At 40.4% G+C, this 19,097-nt stretch overlaps 1 protein-coding gene and 1 long non-coding RNA gene across 9 annotated transcripts in view; both read right to left on the bottom strand.

Moving 5' to 3' along the window:
- SEMA6B (semaphorin 6B) overlaps positions 1-19,097 on the bottom strand; it is a 1,127,599-nt gene that overhangs the window by 328,174 nt on the left and 780,328 nt on the right. The gene's annotated exons all lie outside the window — the stretch shown is intronic.
- On the bottom strand, positions 10,908-19,093 carry LOC149454030 (uncharacterized). Its single transcript, XR_016314380.1, has 2 exons — positions 16,039-19,093; positions 10,908-14,080 (listed from the first exon to the last, which is right to left on the bottom strand). It is a non-coding gene; the product is annotated as an uncharacterized LOC149454030 (long non-coding RNA).

The following is a 19,097-nucleotide window of genomic DNA, read 5'->3' as shown; positions in this document are numbered from 1 at the left end:
AAATTGTATCAATACATTGAAACCACATGCTGTGCCCATCATGCATCCCCTCTCAGGTGTGCACTCATCAGAACAAAGCCTTTAATTAGCCTGACCATAAAAGTATCCAATTGTTGGGATCAAGAGGTTCCTCAAAGAATCACCCTTATCATGAATGGTTGCCAGGATCATAGTAAATACTCCACTCCATTGTTATATAGAAAGAGAAAAAAATTCCCTCCAATCGTGTATTAAGGTAAACAACTTTAGTAACCTAAATATTGCACTTGCAGCAATTAAAAACTCAATACGCCTTTTAAAACATCATTCAGTGACTCAGATGCCGCATGGTGCTCTCACCACCTCCGGATCTGCTGGACAGAATGCCGTCACGTCACTTCTGGTTACGGATCTGTGTCACTTCCGGTCCACCTCACCATCACAAGCTGACGCATTTCGTCATATCCTGACTTAATCATAGAGAAGTGACGTGACGATGTTCTGTCCAGCAGATCTGGAGGTGCTGAGAGCACCCCCAAAAAATTTTGTCTGAAGCAGTTCCTGGAGTGATACCTCAATTGGAAAATATTGGAATATTGCATAATTTATATATTTACTATCAATATGTTTTCATTTAGATGGTTTTGTGTATAGTACTATATATCATTGGCTCCTGAAGAAGTGGATAATGTCCATAAAATACATTGTGCTATAAAGAATCAGCACTTTATAATATGAATGTACTATTTGATCAGTAGTTGATTTTAATGTTTGTATTTTGAAACTTTTTATGTTTATGCACAGTATATTACAATGAGATATATACTATTTTATTATGAGATATTTTATATAACATGATGTGCGTCCAAAGTCCCTGATGGTACATTTTTTCTTCTGTATTTCTTAATATTGATATATAGGGATGTGGCACTGATTTCCCTGTCATATAGATTTCTTACTACAGTCAAGTTGGTTGCCACAGGGTATAGATGGTTGGACGCTCTGTCTGATTTCTTTTTCAGCCAGAAGTATTACCAAGAGGTTAGAAACAGAGATGCTGATGCCCACTCAAGAAGATCTTATTACCCTGGGACTACCTCAAGTGGACCCAGTGTATGTCAGAAGGGGTACAAGCTTTGTGTCAAGGAGTTGAGCATCATGAAAAAGGAGCGACAGGGGCTGAGGCTATTGAGGTTTCTGCTGCAGGTGTTCCCAGGCTGCAACCTCACCCAAGTGAGAGATGAAGGCCTGTCTAAGCTTTCTAAGAAAGATTTGAGGACAGACCATATGGAAGATCCTCTCTGCAGTCTGATTCTGAAAGCTCAGGAAAGTGGATACTACAAAAGAAGCATGCATGGTCTATAAACAATGGGATTGACTAAAATTATGCAGAGTGGTCTACTGATGGGGACTCTTGAACAAGTCTGAAGACTAGTGGCCACGGTCAGAAATAAAGAGGAAGAGCCCTTTCTTCATTACGGGCAGCCTTAAGAATCCATTCAGATCAAGGAAGAGACTTTGAAAGCCAATTCATCAAAAAGCTGCTGAATCTGTTGGGTCCAGAACAACCTCCTATCATCCTCAATGGGATCCTCAGACAGAAAAAGGTTCAACCACACCCTTCTAAACATGCTTGGGGACTCTTACCACAGATAAGAAACAACACTGGAGCAGGCACATCTCAGCAGTTGTGCATACTTACAACAGCACCGAGAATGAGACCACAGGATATGGTTATGTTTGGGAGATAAAATCCACTATACAACCATATTATCCACAACCTCAATGGAGTAAGTCAAAAAGAAAGTGCTTTTAATGTTGTCCAGAATAATCACAGGAAATAAGCATAAAGAACACTGATGCATATCATCATGAAAACGTATTGGGATTGCCTGAGGTGCCTCTGATGACTCTGATGACCACTTGTATGGATTGTACAGTCTTCTTCCTCAGCTGCAGAGGAAGATGAAAACAGTAAAAAAGAAGATGCCTGTATGGACTGGTTGTGGCCATCTGTGCCTATGGATGTCACCCCACCCAGTACTTCTGCCAAGAGCAATCCAAGGACCCTCAAGTCTTAGGCCTATGAACCAGAATGTCAAGAAGAACTTTCTGAGCCACCATGTAAAGAATCATCCCTTGAACCAGATGAAGAATCTGCCAAAGAAGGGTCTCCTGAGCCAAAAGAACAAAGAACTAAAAGGTCAATCTGCCCCCCAAAAAGTCAGATTTCTGATTCAATCAGAGGAGGAGGAGAGTATATTCACCACTCGAAGGACTCAAAAAATACCAATTATTTCCACAACAGCTTCATTGGAGAATAACTCTGGATCACCACTTGACACACCTAGGTGGGCCATCCTGATATCCATGGTTTAAAGTCAAGGCAACCAATTTCCTTAAGGGAGGTTGCTTTGCTAATTGATATAACAATGAATATATCCTCTATCCTTTGAATATAAGTTATCTGATTCCTTAAAATGATTGATGGTGTTCCTTAATGTTCATTTAGGATATTTGATAGGTTGTGGACACTTGGGTGTTACTGGACTTAATCCATTCTTTGGGGACAAAATATTTTTTGGTGGGGGGAGTGTCTAGCCAGGTGCTTAGCTGGCCAGATGGAGACACTGTCCTGCAGTGGTTTATGTGCCTTTACAAGATTCTTATGCCAGCTTTCAGTGTCATTCAACATCCATCCAGGCAGCAGACGGGTGAAAAAGAGCCAAAGGGGCAATGTCTACAATTCCCAGAGAGAGCATTTTCAAAGGAGGAATGAGTGAGCAGTTTTTTCAGGTTGACTTCCTCAAACTTTCTCTTGCTGTGAGGGTGTCAATGGGTACACATGCTCTACTGTGTGCCAGTTGCTGTCTGAGACTGGAGTGCTGAGGAGCAGCATCATCCTAAATGCAGAGAAAAAGGGATCACAGATCTGAATGTCCAGACCAAGGTTTGCTGTGTTACTGTGACTGGTGAGCAACTGCTGTTATGTTTGATTTTACCGCTGCCAATAGAACAGGAAAAAGAAATACCATCTACCTAGTAGTTTCAAAATCACATGACTATACAGATGTGCACCACCATAAAGACTGGACCCCACTGATAAGCCTGCTAAAGGTTGCAAGTCAGGATCCAGGTACCACCAACTCCTTCACAGGGACCTTGAACTGAGTTAGTAATAGCCAGAGGTGTCTCTCTTTGGTTAAATATTCACACCCACACACTGCTGTGTTTTCAGAAAGGAAAGTGTTAATAGTTTATTTTTTATCAATTAACACAATGGAATATAAATAATGCAGACAGGCAAGTACCGTTCTCCAGGCAACCGCCAAACCCAGACATGTCTATCGGATTGCCAGACAGAGAAGAGTGATTCATCACTCCAGAGAACACGTCTCCACTGCTCTAAAGTCCAGTGGCAGCGTGCTTTACACTACTGCATCCGACGCAGAATTGCACTTGGTGATGTAAGGCTTGGATGCAGCTGCTCGGTCATGGAAACCCATTCCATGAAGCTCTCTATGCACTTTTATTGTGCTAATCTGAAGGCCACACAAAGTTTGGATGTCTTTAGCCATTGACTCTGCAGACAGCTGGCAACTTCTTTGCACTTGAACATGCGCTGACCCCGCACTGTCATTTTACGTGGCCTACCACTTCGTGGCTGAGTTGCTGTTGTTCCCAGTTGCTTCCATTTTGTTATAATACCGCTAACAGTTGACCATGAAATATTTAGTAGCAAAGAAATTTCACAGACGGACTTATTGCACCGGTGGCAACTTATCATAGTGCCACGCTTGAATTTACGGAGCTACTGAGAGCGACCCATTCTTTCACAAATGTTTGTAGAAGCAGTCTGCATGCCTAGGTGCTTGATTTTATACACCTGTGCTCATGGAGGTGATTGGAACACCTGAATCCAATGATTTGGAGGGGTGTCCCAATACTTTTGGCAATATAGTGTATATTAAGGGTATACCCCTACCAAACAGAATCAGGACTACATAATGGAAGGAATCCCGAGGGAGCCAGGTGTATCATTCAATGTCACAATTAGCACAGAGATGGGTTTCTATGTGCTAGAGATCCAGTAATAGTGCATATTGCAGTGGTAAAATAACCAAAACAAACAAAAAGAAAGCAAATAATCCAAACAGGACTCAAACCTGAATCCTTGATGAGAAAATTAGATTTTTTCTACGCACTTACTTGTAAAATCCATTTCTTGGAGTATACGACGGGACACAGAGCAGGCTATTCATGACTATGTGGGTTATAAGACACATTCTGGTGAATGGACACTGGCAGACGAATCAAACTGTAAGTCTTCCCCTATATACCTCTGTGTCCCGTGATGTACTCCAAAAAATGGATTTTACAGGTATGTAGAAAATTCCAATTTTCTTTACAGTACATCATGGGACACAACACAGGATATTCCTGACTATGTGGGATGTCCTAAATCAATACAAAATATGAGGGGTGGGTGACACCATAACCACCTGCCCTCCAGAGGATTTACCTCCCTTCCTGACCAGGTCATTTTTTTGCGTTACGGCGCTGCGTTATTTTAGCTGACAATTGTGGTCATGCAACGCTGCACCAAAATTAAATTTACATCCTTATTTTCCCACGAATTGAGCTTTCTTTCGGTGGTATTTGATCGCATGTGCGGTTTTTATTCTTTCTGCAATAAAAAAAAAGACTGACAATTTTGAGAAAAAAATATTTTTGACTTTTTGCTATTAAACATGTCCAGTAAAAAAATTAAAAACTCAAATTCTGTCATAAATTTAGGCCAAAATGTATTCTGCTACATGTCTTTGCTAAATAAAATCCCAATACGTGTAAATTAATTTGTTTACGTGAAAGTTATACCATTTACAAATGGCGGTATATATACTGGGATTTTTTTTTATTTTTACTAATAATGGTGGTGATTAGCGGGACTTCAGCAGGCATTCTAAAAATGGGGTGAACTGACGTGGTGTCAATGACATCCCCAGTGCCACCAATACATTGATCAGTGGTAATAAAAAGTACTGACACTGTACTAATGGCACTGGGCAGGAAGGGGTTAACATGTGGGACGATCAAAAAGTTAACTATGTGCTGTGTTACTGTGTTCTGTGTGTGTACTTTACTGTAAGCACACTGCTTTGCATGGCTCTGCAATGCGAAGCCATGTATAGCAGTGTGCAGGAGCAGACGGGGAGACAACTGTATTGTTTACTTATAGTTCTCTCCCTCCGTCGGTAATAAGCCACGATCACTGAGTGCCAGCAAGTAATCACCAGTTGGGACCCGGTGACTGACAGCCAAGGCTGTGAACAGCAACGCTAGTAGAGCGTTCTCCCCCTACCCGAAAATGCAAAATCACGTATATATACGTGATTTTGCGCGCCCGTGCCGCCCTGTAGCAGTATTACTGCTATAGGGCAGACGAGAAACGGATAATATCAATCCTCAAGGTCCTACTTAGTCATACATGACAAGCTGCAGCCAAAGGCAGAATCTTCCATGGCTCTGACATCAACCTAGTAAAACCTTGTGAATGTATGAACCAAAGATCATGTAGCAGCCTTGCAAATCTGAGCCATTGACGCCTGATGGTAGATAGCCCAAGATGTCCTTACACTCCTTGTAGAGTGCACTATCACCTGAAAAGGTGGGACTTTACCCTCAAACCACAGGCTTGAATGATGAACTGGTGGATTCAATGAGAAATAGTTGACCTAAATGCTGCCTGCCCTTCCTGGGCCTTTCTGGCAGCACAAACCAGGATTCCTGACCTGTGCCGCCAAACTTAAATCCTGACCACCTGAACTACATTTAGAGTATGCAGCAATCTTTCCCCTGCCGACTGTGGAGTTGGAATAAAGAAAGGCAAGACAGTGTCCTGATTCAAGTGAAAACTAGAAACCGCTCTAGGCAAGAAGATGGATGAGAATGCAATATCATCTTACCATGATGCAAGACCAAGACCGGCTCTTTACATGAAAGAGCCAGCTCTGACACTCTTCCTGCCAAAGTGATAGTAATCAAAGAAGCCACCTTCTGAGCCAAAGGATTATGTTTCTTTAATTGGTTCAAAAGGTGGCTTCTGCAAGGACAGTCAAGACCAAATAAGTCCCAAGGACACAAATGCAGCCTGACAGACAGGACCATCCATGTTACACCCTGCATAAAGTACGAATCAAGTGGGAATGAGTGATAAATAATGGTTTCTGGGAAAAAAATTAATAGAGCCAAAATCTAACCCTTAATGGTACCTAAGGTCAATTTAATTTCCCCTCCGGATTGGAAAAAGGACAAAAATCTTTCAAACACACATTAGATGCCATTTCCTGGCTTCACGCCAGGCAAATAAGATTTCCAGATCCTGTTATGGAAGCTCTTTGAAGCTGGTTTCCTGGTGCTCAACAATGCAGAGAAAAAAGGACCTAAGACCCCCAGCTCTTTCCAGACCTGGGCTTCAAAATCCAAGCCTTCAATCCTATCGGGATACATTATTGAACCCAAATCAATAGCTCTGGGTGGACCAGAGGAGTCCAAGGAGCATCCCACTGACCTATGTTGGTGTATCAAGCCCTCCTCGGCTAGGCCGGCTATCACTATTATCAGTGTTACCTCATCCTGAATCCTGCGCAAAACACAGGGCAATAGTTGAATCTATTGCCCTGGGGAAAGCATAGATGGGGGAAAGCATAGATTATTAGGAATTGGTTCCTAAGGTGTTACCATCTACCCCTGTTGCCAGTGGGACTCTCAATCAGTAGTCAGTGTATCCACATCCAAAGTTCTTTAATGCTGGCAGATTGCTGAGAACAGGATGCAGGGACCACTCCCCCGGTATCAGCTTCTGACCTCTGGGGAAAAACAACCCTGCCAATTTTCTATACCTGAAATGTGAACTGCCAACAGAGACGGCACATGCCCCAGACAGAATGTGATTCACCTTTTACTGAACCGCACAACTCCTGGTGCCATATTGGTGGTTGATATACTACACTGCCGTGTCATTGTCGGACCGAACCCTGTGCAACTAGTTCATCCAATAATCCTGAGCAAGGTATACTGCCTGAAGTTCCAAGATAATGATGGGCAGTATTCTCTCCTGTGGACACCAAGTCCCCTGAGCTGTAGCCACCTCCAAACCAGCCCCACACCCAGAGAGACTGGCATCGGTGGTTACTATCTTTCATATCACTGAAAGGAAAATTACCCCTTCACCAGATTCCGTACAAACAACCACCAATTCGAACTCTGCAATTACCCTCCATCCGGCAATCCAATGCTTGGACCTTCATGATCCAGACAAACAGAATGTTCCTCTACAAAAGACCTGGAGTGGAACTGCATGTAGGAAACCGCTTCAACATAGATACCATTTCTTCATTCAGAGACGTATTGAAGGATACCTTTCGCTTTTAAACTTGGAACCGACTGCTCCCTGAGCAAAGGAACATTAAACTATTCTGAGATTGACACCCCCCGAATACTCAGCAAACCCAGCACCGGGGCTAGGAGCTTTATGAACACTCGGGGGGCTGTGTTCAGCCCAAAGGGCAGTGCCCTAAGACAAAAAAGGCAATTCTTTACTGCAAATCAAAGAAACCCTTGATGAGCCTGAAAAAATTGGCGCACAAAGATATGCATCATTGAGGATGCAGAGAGGCTGCCACTGAGAGGACTGATCCCATTCAAGACAGAAGGACGTCTAGACTTATGTCTAGTGCCTTGAGATCTAAGATAGACCTCACGTCCTTGTTTGTTTTTGGGCCTGCAAACCTGTCAAGTGTCTTGAATCACCTCAGAAACTACCCTAGCATCCTCTGCCCGAGATACTTCTCAAAACACAGCCAGCTTAGACTCTGGAGGCTAAAGCTTACAGCATCTGGTATTCAGGGTGATGCGGCTGCAGTCCATTGCAGCTCCGCCACCAGAGATAGCAATTAGAGATGAGCGAATCGAACTTGGCGAAGTGGAATTCGTTTCAAATATTAGGAAAAATTCGATTCGCATCGAATCCGAATTTTAGCAAACTTCGGATGCACGAATCGAATTTTCCCCGATCAGCCGGCAAAAGTGTCACTGCAGAGAGCTCCGCTATTTCTGACAGTTCTCTGACAGTTCTGACAGTTCATTTACAGCGGTTGAAACATTGTATCTATTTGTTTCCATTTAGGATACAGATGTTTTTATTCGGAAATAAATAGATACAATGTTTCAACCGCTGTAAATGAACTGTCAGAACTGTCAGAGAACTGTCAGAAATAGCGGAGCTCTCTGCAGATACACTTTTTGCTTTACTGGAATTCTTCTTCTTTTCATTCTTCTTCTTCTTTTCATTCTTCTTCTTCTTCTTCTTCTTCTTTTCATTCTTCTTCTTCTTCTTCTTTTCATTCTTCTTCTTCTTTTCATTCTTCTTTTCATTCTTCTTCTTCTTCTTTTCATTCTTCTTCTTCTTCTTTTCATTCTTCTTTTCATTCTTCTTCTTTTCATTCTTCTTCTTCTTCTTTTCATTCTTCTTTTCATTCTTCTTCTTCTTTTCATTCTTCTTCTTCTTCTTTTCATTCTTCTTTTCATTCTTCTTTTTCTTCTTTTCATTCTTCTTCTTCTTCTTTTCATTCTTCTTTTCATTCTTCTTCTTCTTCTTTTCATTCTTCTTCTTCTTCTTTTCATTCTTCTTTTCATTCTTCTTCTCATTCTTTTCATTCTTCTTCTTTTCATTCTTCTTCTTTTCATTCTTCTTCTTCTTCTTCTTCTTCTTCTTCTTTTCATTCTTCTTTTCATTCTTCTTCTTCTTTTCATTCTTCTTCTTCTTCTTTTCATTCTTCTTCTTCTTCTTTTCATTCTTCTTCTTCTTTTCATTCTTCTTTTCATTTTTCTTCTTCTTCTTCTTTTCATTCTTCTTCTTCTTCTTTTCATTCTTCTTTTCATTCTTCTTCTTCTTTTCATTCTTCTTCTTCTTCTTTTCATTCTTCTTTTCATTCTTCTTCTTCTTCTTTTCATTCTTCTTCTTCTTCTTTTCATTCTTCTTCTTTTCATTCTTCTTCTTCTTCTTTTCATTCTTCTTCTTCTTTTCATTCTTCTTCTTCTTCTTCTTTTCATTCTTCTTTTCATTCTTCTTCTTTTCATTCTTCTTTTTCTTCTTTTCATTCTTCTTTTCATTATTCTTCTTCTTCTTCTTCTTCTTCTTTTCATTCTTCTTTTCATTCTTCTTCTTCTTCTTTTCATTCTTCTTTTCATTCTTCTTCTTCTTCTTTTCATTCTTCTTCTTCTTCTTTTCATTCTTCTTTTCATTCTTCTTCTTCTTCTTTTCATTCTTCTTTTTTTCATTCTTCTTCTTCTTCTTTTCATTCTTCTTTTTTTCATTCTTCTTTTCATTCTTCTCATTCTTCTTTTAATTCTTCTTTTCATTCTTCTTCTTCTTCTTTTCATTCTTCTTCTTCTTCTTTTCATTCTTCTTCTTTTCATTCTTCTTTTCATTCTTCTTCTTTTCATTCTTCTTCTTCTTCTTCTTTTCATTCTTCTTTTCATTCTTCTTCTTCTTCTTTTCATTCTTCTTTTTCTTCTTTTCATTCTTCTTTTCATTCTTCTTCTTCTTCTTCTTCTTTTCATTCTTCTTTTCATTCTTCTTCTTCTTCTTTTCATTCTTCTTTTCATTCTTCTTCTTCTTCTTTTCATTCTTCTTTTCATTCTTCTTCTTCTTTTCATTCTTCTTCTTCTTTTCATTCTTCTTTTCATTCTTCTTCTTCTTCTTTTCATTCTTCTTTTTTTCATTCTTCTTTTCATTCTTCTTCTTCTTCTTTTCATTCTTCTTTTTTTCATTCTTCTTTTCATTCTTCTCATTCTTCTTTTAATTCTTCTTTTCATTCTTCTTCTCATTCTTCTTTTCATTCTTCTTCTTCTTCTTCTTCTTCTTCTTCTTCTTTTCATTCCTCTTCTTCTTCTTTTCATTCTTCTTCTTCTTCTTTTCATTCTTCTTTTCATTCTTCTTCTTTTCATTCTTCTTCTTCTTCTTTTCATTCTTCTTCTTCTTCTTTTCATTCTTCTCATTCTTCTTTTCATTCTTCTTTTCATTCCTCTTCTCATTCTTCTTTTCATTCTTCTTCTTTTCATTATTCTTCTTCTTTTCATTCTTCTTCTTCTTCTTTTCATTCTTCTTCTTCTTCTTCTTCTTCTTCTTTTCATTCTTCTTCTTCTTCTTCTTTTCATTCTTCTTTTCATTCTTCTTCTTCTTCTTTTCATTCTTCTTCTTCTTCTTTTCATTCTTCTTTTCATTCTTCTTCTTCTTCTTTTCATTCTTCTTCTTCTTCTTTTCATTCTTCTTTTCATTCTTCTTCTTCTTCTTTTCATTCTTCTTTTCATTCTTCTTCTTCTTCTTCTTTTCATTCTTCTTCTTCTTCTTTTCATTCTTCTTCTTCTTTTCATTCTTCTTTTCATTCTTCTTATTCTTCTATTCATTCTTCTTCTTCTTTTCATTCTTCTTTTCATTCTTCTTCTTCTTCTTTTCATTCTTCTTTTCATTCTTCTTCTTCTTCTTTTCATTCTTCTTCTTTTCATTCTTCTTTTCATTCTTCTTTTCATTCTTTTTCTTTTCATTCTTCTTCTTCTTCTTTTCATTCTTCTTCTTCTTCTTTTCATTCTTCTTTTCATTCTTCTTCTTCTTCTTTTCATTCTTCTTCTTTTCATTCTTCTTTTCATTCTTCTCATTCTTCTTTTAATTCTTCTTTTCATTCTTCTTCTCATTCTTCTTTTCATTCTTCTTCTTCTTTTCATTCTTCTTCTTTTCATTCTTCTTTTCATTCTTCTTCTCATTCTTCTTTTCATTCTTCTTCTTCTTCTTTTCATTCTTCTTCTTCTTTTCATTCTTCTTCTTCTTCTTTTCATTCTTCTTTTCATTCTTCTTCTTTTCATTCTTCTTCTTCTTCTTTTCATTCTTCTTTTCATTCTTCTTCTTTTCATTCTTCTTCTTTTCATTCTTCTTTTCATTCTTCTTCTTCTTCTTTTCATTCTTCTTTTCATTCTTCTTCTTCTTCGTCGTGCCCCATGACTGCCCAAATGAGTGAAGTGTGCGGTGATTCTAAGATCGACGGCACTCATCTGCATGTCATACTGACTGACAGTATTATTTCTCTTCCCCAGCAGACTCCAAGGGCATTTAAATTAAAGGTACAGTGTTCTGCACTAATATAAAGGCTCTCTGAAGCCTAGAAACCCTTTAAATAAGTTAAATTTGCGGCGAATAAATTTGCATCGAATCGAATTTCTCCCGCAAATTCGGCGAATCAGCCGAATCGAATTTTTGAATAATTCGCTCATCTCTAATAGCAATGCCAGACAAACACAGTGGCTGCAGATACACCTGACACTGCTTGTCGATCCTGCAATGCGAACACCGCCGGCTTAACCCCCACTGGATGGGCGGTGCACCTGCTTCTCAGATGCCTCCCCCTTCTGAGACCCTTTAAGTCAATAATGTAGCAACTATATTGCCACCTAACTATGCAGTCATGCAGAGATGCATGTTCACAGCATGTTGGTCTACAGCTATGCAATCACACATGAAAGCAAGCATGCACCTATGCAGGTACACAGGTATGCAATTATGTAGGTACAGTCAGGTCCAAAAATATTGGGAAATCGACACAATTCTAACATTTTTGGCTCTATACACCACCACAATGGATTTGAAATTAAACAAACAAGATGTGCTTTAACTGCAGATTGTCAGCTTTAATTTGAGGGTATTTACATCCAAATCAGGTGAGCGGTGTAGGAATTACAACAGTTTGCATATGTGCCTCCCACTTGTTAAGGGACCAAAAGTAATGGGACAGAATAATAATCATAAATCAAACTTTCATTTTTTAATACTTGGTTGCAAATCCTTTGCAGTCAATTACAGAAGTCTGGAATTCATAGACATCACCAGACGCTGGGTTTCATCCCTGGTGATGCTCTACCAGGCCTCTACTGCAACTGTCTTCAGTTCCTGCTTGTTCTTGGGGCATTTTCCCTTCAGTTTTATCTTCAGCAAGTGAAATGCATGCTCAATCGGATTCAGGTCAGGTGATTAACTTGGCCATTGCATAACATTCCACTTCTTTCCCTTAAAAAACTCTTTGGTTGCTTTTGCAGTATGCTTTGGGTCATTGTCCATCTGCATTGTGAATCGGCGTCCAATGAGTTCTGAAGCATTTGGCTGAATATGACCAGATAATATTGCCCAAAACACTTCAGAGTTCATCCTGATGCTTTTGTCAGCAGTCACATCATCAATAAATACAAGAGAACCAGTTCCATTGGCAGTCATACATGCCCACGCCATGACACTACCACCACCATGCTTCACTGATGAGGTGGTATGCTTAGGATCATGAGCAGTTCCTTTCCTTCTCCATACTCTTCTCTTCCCATCACTCTGGTACAAGTTGATCTTGGTCTCATCTGTCCATAGGATGTTGTTCCAGAACTGTGAAGGCTTTTTTAGATGTCGTTTGGCAAACTCTAATCTGGCCTTCCTGTTTTTGAGGCTCACCAATGGTTTACATCTTGTGGTGAACCCTCTGTATTCACTCTGGTGAAGTCTTCTCTTGATTGTTGACTTTGACACACATACACCTACCTCCTGGAGAGTGTTCTTGATCTGGCCAACTGTTGTGAAGGGTGTTTTCTTCACCAGGGAAAGAATTCTTCGGTCATCCACCACAGTTGTTTTCCGTGGTCTTCCGGGTCTTTTGGTGTTGCTGAGCTAACCGGTGCATTCCTTCTTTTTAAGAATGTTCCAAACAGTTGTTTTGGCTACGCCTAATGTTTTTGCTATCTCTCTGATGGGTTTGTTTTGTTTTTTCAGCCTAATGATGGCTTGCTTCACTGATAGTGACAGCTCTTTTGTTCGTTTCATTTCAAATCCATTGTGGTGGTGTATAGAGCCAAAAATGTTAGAATTGTGTCGATGTCCCAATATTTATGGACCTGACGTATAGGTATACACGTTATGCAGGTATACAAGTGTGCATTTATGCAGTTTAGTTTATGCAAGTATACAGTTACTCAGCTATGCAAGTATGCAGATTATACTAGTATGTTATTCACAGAAGTATGCATGCAAGTATGCAATTTATGCAAGTACAAGTATGCAGTCTATGCAAGTATGCATGTAAATATGCAGTTTATGCATTTAAGTATGCGTGTACATATGCAGTTTATGCATTAGGTATGCATGTATGTATGCAGATTATGCAAATATACAGTTCAAATATTTATGCAAGTATGCATGCAATAATGTAATACAATGCTGCAACTGCCCTGCTTTCTAGAAGTGTATTGTTTCATCAAATAACTGTTTAAAAATTAACTGCACTTGGCTCCATACTAGTTTGCAGAGCTAGTCAAGCACATATACAGTGCATCAAACTCAGGCTGAATGCAGCCTTTATGCCGCTTCAGTGCAGCCTAAATGTAAGCTTCTGCAAATCAAATGTGAGCTACTCTGGAGAACCAACCCCTTTAAGTGCACTGATACCCATGCATGGAGTATATGAGAAACAGTTGTACAAGTCCTTCGGGATTATGCAAGCTAATACAGTGTAAAATTGTGTCCTGTCTGGCCATGCAGCTGCCCCCCCAGGTAATACTTACACATCATCATCCAGCCATAGACTGTTCCGTGTCCCTGCTATCATTCAGGACCCTTACTGATCCGTCAGCCCACATGTGACTTAAACCAAAAGCCAGAATGGCCACCCCTCTACTTCCTTCCTCCACTGCACAAGGGTAGGCTATAGAGAGTAGCCCAGTGGCTTCTAGTGGCTGGAGGAGAAAACTGAAGCCCAATACTCCTTCAGAGACACACAGAGCATGGCCCTGCTAGACCAAACAGCACACTACCCCAGTGGCCACCAGGAGAATACCCAGACAGATGTTCAAAGAAACACTGCAAATTTAAACTTACCATTCCCGCCGCAGGACTCTGAGTCATAACAGGAGTCCAACTTTCACCCATCATGGCGGGCTCCATCATAAAAGACTTTTAAAGACTCAGTCCCCCTTACATCTTGGGTCCACCTCCTTGAGCCTGTATAGCACCCTGCTGGAAAGCACCTTGGTAAGGAACAAATACTGTACAGGGTTCCATCATGCAGGGTCCAGTGCCGTGAGGCTGCATCACGGGCAAATCTTGAGGACTCTTCTCTCCTAACCAAGAAGGCTCGGGTACCATCCATTTTGGCTAACAGCTTTTCAAATGGATTCGATATAAGTCCCTGATTTTCCAGACCTCTAATATGCTCCAAGAGCACATACAGCACATCAGTGACCATCCACCTGGCGAAAAAACTGAAGTATATGAAGTGCATGTCTAACAAATTATGCACTGATTTGCATGTTCATGAGGGAAATAAGTATTTGATCCCCTTCACAAAACATGACTTAACACTTGGTGGCAAATCCCTTGTTGGCAATCACAGAGGTCAGACATTTCCTGTAGCTGGCCACCAGGTTTGCACACATCTCAGGAGGGATTTTGGCCCAATCCTCTTGGCAGATCCTCTCCAAGTCATTAAGGTTTGGTGGCTGACATTTGGCAACTCGAACTTTCAGCTCCCTCCACAGATTTTCAATCAGATTAAGGTCTGGAGACTGGCTAGGCCACTCCAGGACCTTAATGTGCTTCTTTTTGAGCCACTCCTTTGTTGCCTTGGCCGTGTGTTTTGGGTCATTGTCATGCTGGAACATCCATCCACGACCCATTTTCAATGCCCTGTCTGAGGGAAGAAGGTTCTCACCCTAGATTTGATGGTACATTGCTCCATCCATCGTCCCTTTGATGCGGTGCAGTTGTCCTGTCCCCTTAGCAGAAAAACACCCCCAAAGCAGAATGTTTCCACCACCATGTTTGACAGTTGGGATGGTGTTCTTGGGGTCATAGGCAGAATTCCTCCTCCTCCAAACCTTGCAAGTTGAGTTGATGCCAAAGAGCTTGATTTTGGTCTCATCTGACCACAACACTTTCAACCAGTCCTCCTCTGCATCATTCAGAGGTTCAGTGGCAAACTTCAGACGGGCTTGGACATGTGCTTTCTTGAGCAGAGGGACCTTGAGGGCACTGCAGGATTTCAATCCTTGTCGGCGTAGTGTGTTACCAATTGTTTTCTTGGTGACTGTGGTCCCACCTGCCTGGAGATCATTGACAAGATCCTCACGTGTAGTTCTGGGATGATTCCTCACTGTTCTCATGATCATTGACACTCCACGAGGTGAGATCTTGCATGGTGCAACAGAACTAGGGAGACTGACAGTTGTTTTGTGTTTCTTCCATTTGCGAATGATTGCACCAACTGTTGTCACCTTCTCACCAAGCTGCTTGGCGATAGTTTGGTAGCTCACTCCAGCCTTGTGCAGATCTACAATCTTATCCCTGACATCCTTGGACATCTCTTTGGTCTTTGCCATGTTGGAGAGTTTGGAATCTGATTGTTTGATTGCTCCTGTGGACAGGTGTCTTTTATACAGGTAACAAAATGAGATTAGCAGCACTCCCTTTAAGAGACTGCTTCTAATCTCAGCTGTTACCTGTATGAAAGACACCTGGTAGCCAGAAATCCTGCTGAATGATAGGGGATCAAATACTTATTTCCCTCATGAACATGCAAATTAGTGCATAATTTGTTGGACATGCATTTCTTTTGAAATTTGTGTTGCTATTCTGTCTATCAGTGTTACAGTTCATCTACCATTCAATTTTTAGACTGATCATTTCTTTGTGAGTGGGAAAACATTCAAAATCAACAGGGGATCGAATACGTATTTCCTTCACTGTATATAGGGGGGGACGTCCTGTTTGATCGATCTGCCAGTGTCCATTCATAAGTGGCATATAATCTACATAGTCATGAGCAGCCTGCTCTGTGTCTCGTAATGTACAATAAAGAAACCTATGTTGCTAAAGTCATCTCTACCAAGTACAGAGGTTTCTGACTGTAAGGCATACCTAAAGTCTATCAGGCAGATGCATCATGGTCAGCACCCAGGTAAAAGAGGCAAGGATACACACAGGGAAGAGTTCCTGAGGAACTGGAGTTGTAGTAAATATATGTGGCCCAGATGGAGTAGAACCTTTCATATTTATCTTTGCATTTAGGCATCCATTCCTCCACATCCATTATATTTGTCACCAGCCGAACCCAGTCCAAATGACAAGGTAACTAAGATTTCCTCCAGTAGTCTAGGATCATGGAATAGAGGAACAGAGGGAACATGAAATAAGACATGCAGTAAGGAATCTGGATTATCTATATCTAGGATGGCTTTGATTTGGGTTCTAATGTCCATCCAGAAAAGGTATATATAGGAAAATAATTGAGGGCATTCCCACCAGATATGCACTAATGTGCCATGTTGACCTTGTTATTCAGTTTTAACCTATGACAATATACTCTCTTTACTTACAGTTGAGCAGTTTGGTGCTTATTTCCTGATACCCTAACATAGTTGTGTGTAGGATACTAATACTTGTGTTCTCATAGGGGTGTGCAGCAAGTTCTTTACTTAACAAGGGAAAAAAGCTGTTCAAACTTGTGGCAAAGAACAGAGTGCCGTTATACCAAGCGGTTCCTCTGGGGGTAAGTGCTACATATTTAATACAGTTAAAAGCATTAATATTCTATGAATATTTACCATAGGCCATAATATAACATTTTGAAAGGCAACATACACTGTTTTTGCAAATATATTGCAATATAGTGCATACAGGGTAGCTCAAAAGCTACATAATATCCTAATACACCATTTTAGGTGTTACACTGTAACAATTATGTATACATAAAAATGTGAAAATACATAAAAATGTAGAAAATCTGCGTTTTACCTTCATCCTGAATGCTAAACTGATATGGCATTACTTGATGTAAACTAGCCAATGGTATCCCCTGTGTTAAAGCTCAAGTCTAAGCATGAAAACTTTAATTTAGGAATATATATATATATATATATGTGCGTGTGTGTATCGCCCTCCAAGTTTAGTTAGCTAGGATGTGTGTTGTTTTATTTTTTAGATAGATGCTGAGTAGTAGCCTGGGATGAGTCAGCCCATGAGTGAGGCAGGAGTTCACCTCAGGACAGGCTAGGTGGGTCTATAGGTCAGAGCTTCTGGAGCCCTCCCACCCTTTTAGAAACTTAAAGTGTTACTAAACCCACAACAGTAAAATCAGTCTGTATATGCAGTAAAGTATGCTTGACTTACTCACTGTGAAACGTTAGTCCTCTGCATTGTGTAAAAATGAGGTTTGACCCTGACTTCTCTGATCCTTTCTTTCTTCCAGTGTCCCCCTCTTATCTCCTGATAAGATATCTCATGTGGAGACACTCTGCACATGCTCACTTTTGTGTATGGCTAGAGAGGTTTTTTTTCTTCCTTGGGAGAGTACATGTGATCAGCACAGGGTCAATCAGCATTGTCCAGACAGAGGTCAAGGTTTCTGTATCCTCCTAGAGCAGAAAGAAAACTCCTCCTACAAGCTTTAATCAGTGCTTTGCTGAACACTGATAGAAGTCACAAGACTTCTCTAACTGCTGATGAGAAAAGGTTTTTAACAGTTTATATTTACTAAAATAATTGCATTTCCAAGTTCTGTGTACTGTGGGAGACCAAATATAGTGAATGCAGGGTCCTGGGTTTAGTAACACTTTAAGGAACTTTCTGGAAGAGGAGTGGAGGAGGCTCAGCTCTGCTTGCTTGAGGGACCTTGGCCAATCCCCTGGCAGGAGGCTGGGCATGGTGACCAAGGCAACCCTTAAGTATCACATAGCTAAGTATTGGGTGGATGATGGCGTGAGGAGCTGGAGTTTGGAGCCTGGGAGGGGGCCTACCTATAGGCAGGTTGCTAGAAGAGAGGACCTTCACTGCTCCACCATGTCTTAGGGAGGACATCCTGAGAAGCAGGGAAGGGGCCAGCCCAGCGTAAGGCCTGAAGACAGCCACCAATCCACCAAGCTGACAGGAAAGGACAGTGTGAGTACTCCTACACCCCCTAGGTCAGATAAGGGGAGAAGGCAGTCAAGTGGAAAACCCAACTAGCTTCTCATCCGGGACTGCTTGTTCTAAATTGGCAACTTCTGGGCCCCCATGACCAGCGTCTCCTAAGGGGCTAGTGCTACATATATACTATATATATATATATATATATATATATTCATAATACAAAATAAATATCCACTTAGTGTTCACCAGATGCCTTTTCAAATTCTGGTATATATTATTAAAGTACCAATGACACAATGACAACATCACTGTGCTCCTCATGGTCTGTGCAGAAACCAAAGCTGTGGGAGGGGAATGGCAGGCCCACTCACTACAGGCTGCATGCAAATATTACAGAAGGGAACAGACACGAGATTCAGTCACCTTGTACAAGTATGAAGAGCTGCAATGACCAGTCTTTATTATATGAAGCTTCTGAACAGTAGGTGCACACTATTTTGGGTGGTTGTGGGTATTGCATCTGTTCCCACACCCGTAACCACCCACAGCCAAACACGTTGTTCTTTAAAAATACACGGGGCTGCTATTTGTTCTTAATGGCACCCCCACGCATCTAAAAATGCAGCGCATTTGCATGTACAGGATCTGCAGGGAAATTGCATGTTTTGTACCATGCAATTTCCCAGCTGCTGCATTTTCAAAATTCTGCAGGAACTATTTTTTGGCATGAAACATAGGCGTAGTAGGTAATTCGATTGAATGAGCTGCCATGCATGTGTAAATGTAGCCCACAAACCCACAATAGCGTGAACCTAATCTCATACTGGATTGATACACAGTTCTGTAAAAAATACACAAAGCATACAAAGATTTAGGTAAGAATACATGTCTCTTGTATTTAGCCAATATTTGCTTATTCCAGAGTTCAGCTTTAACCATTGACAAGCAAAAGAGTAAAACTAGTTTAATAAAACTGACAGAAGCTCTACTTATAGTTCATTTAATATACTTTTTAGTTATATATGCTGAGGGTACATTAGTATAGCATTTAACACATTCTGGTTATTATGTTAAAATGTTAAATGTAAACCATACTGGATTCAAATGGGTAACATTTTTAACAGTGCTT

The sequence above is a fragment of the Staurois parvus genome, unplaced genomic scaffold (genome assembly GCF_062004578.1).
Source record: "Staurois parvus isolate SC_StPar_1 unplaced genomic scaffold, SC_StPar_1.0 ptg000439l, whole genome shotgun sequence".
In the NCBI taxonomy this organism is placed as follows: Eukaryota; Metazoa; Chordata; class Amphibia; order Anura; family Ranidae; genus Staurois; species Staurois parvus.
This window is presented reverse-complemented; position numbering and strand designations above follow the sequence as displayed.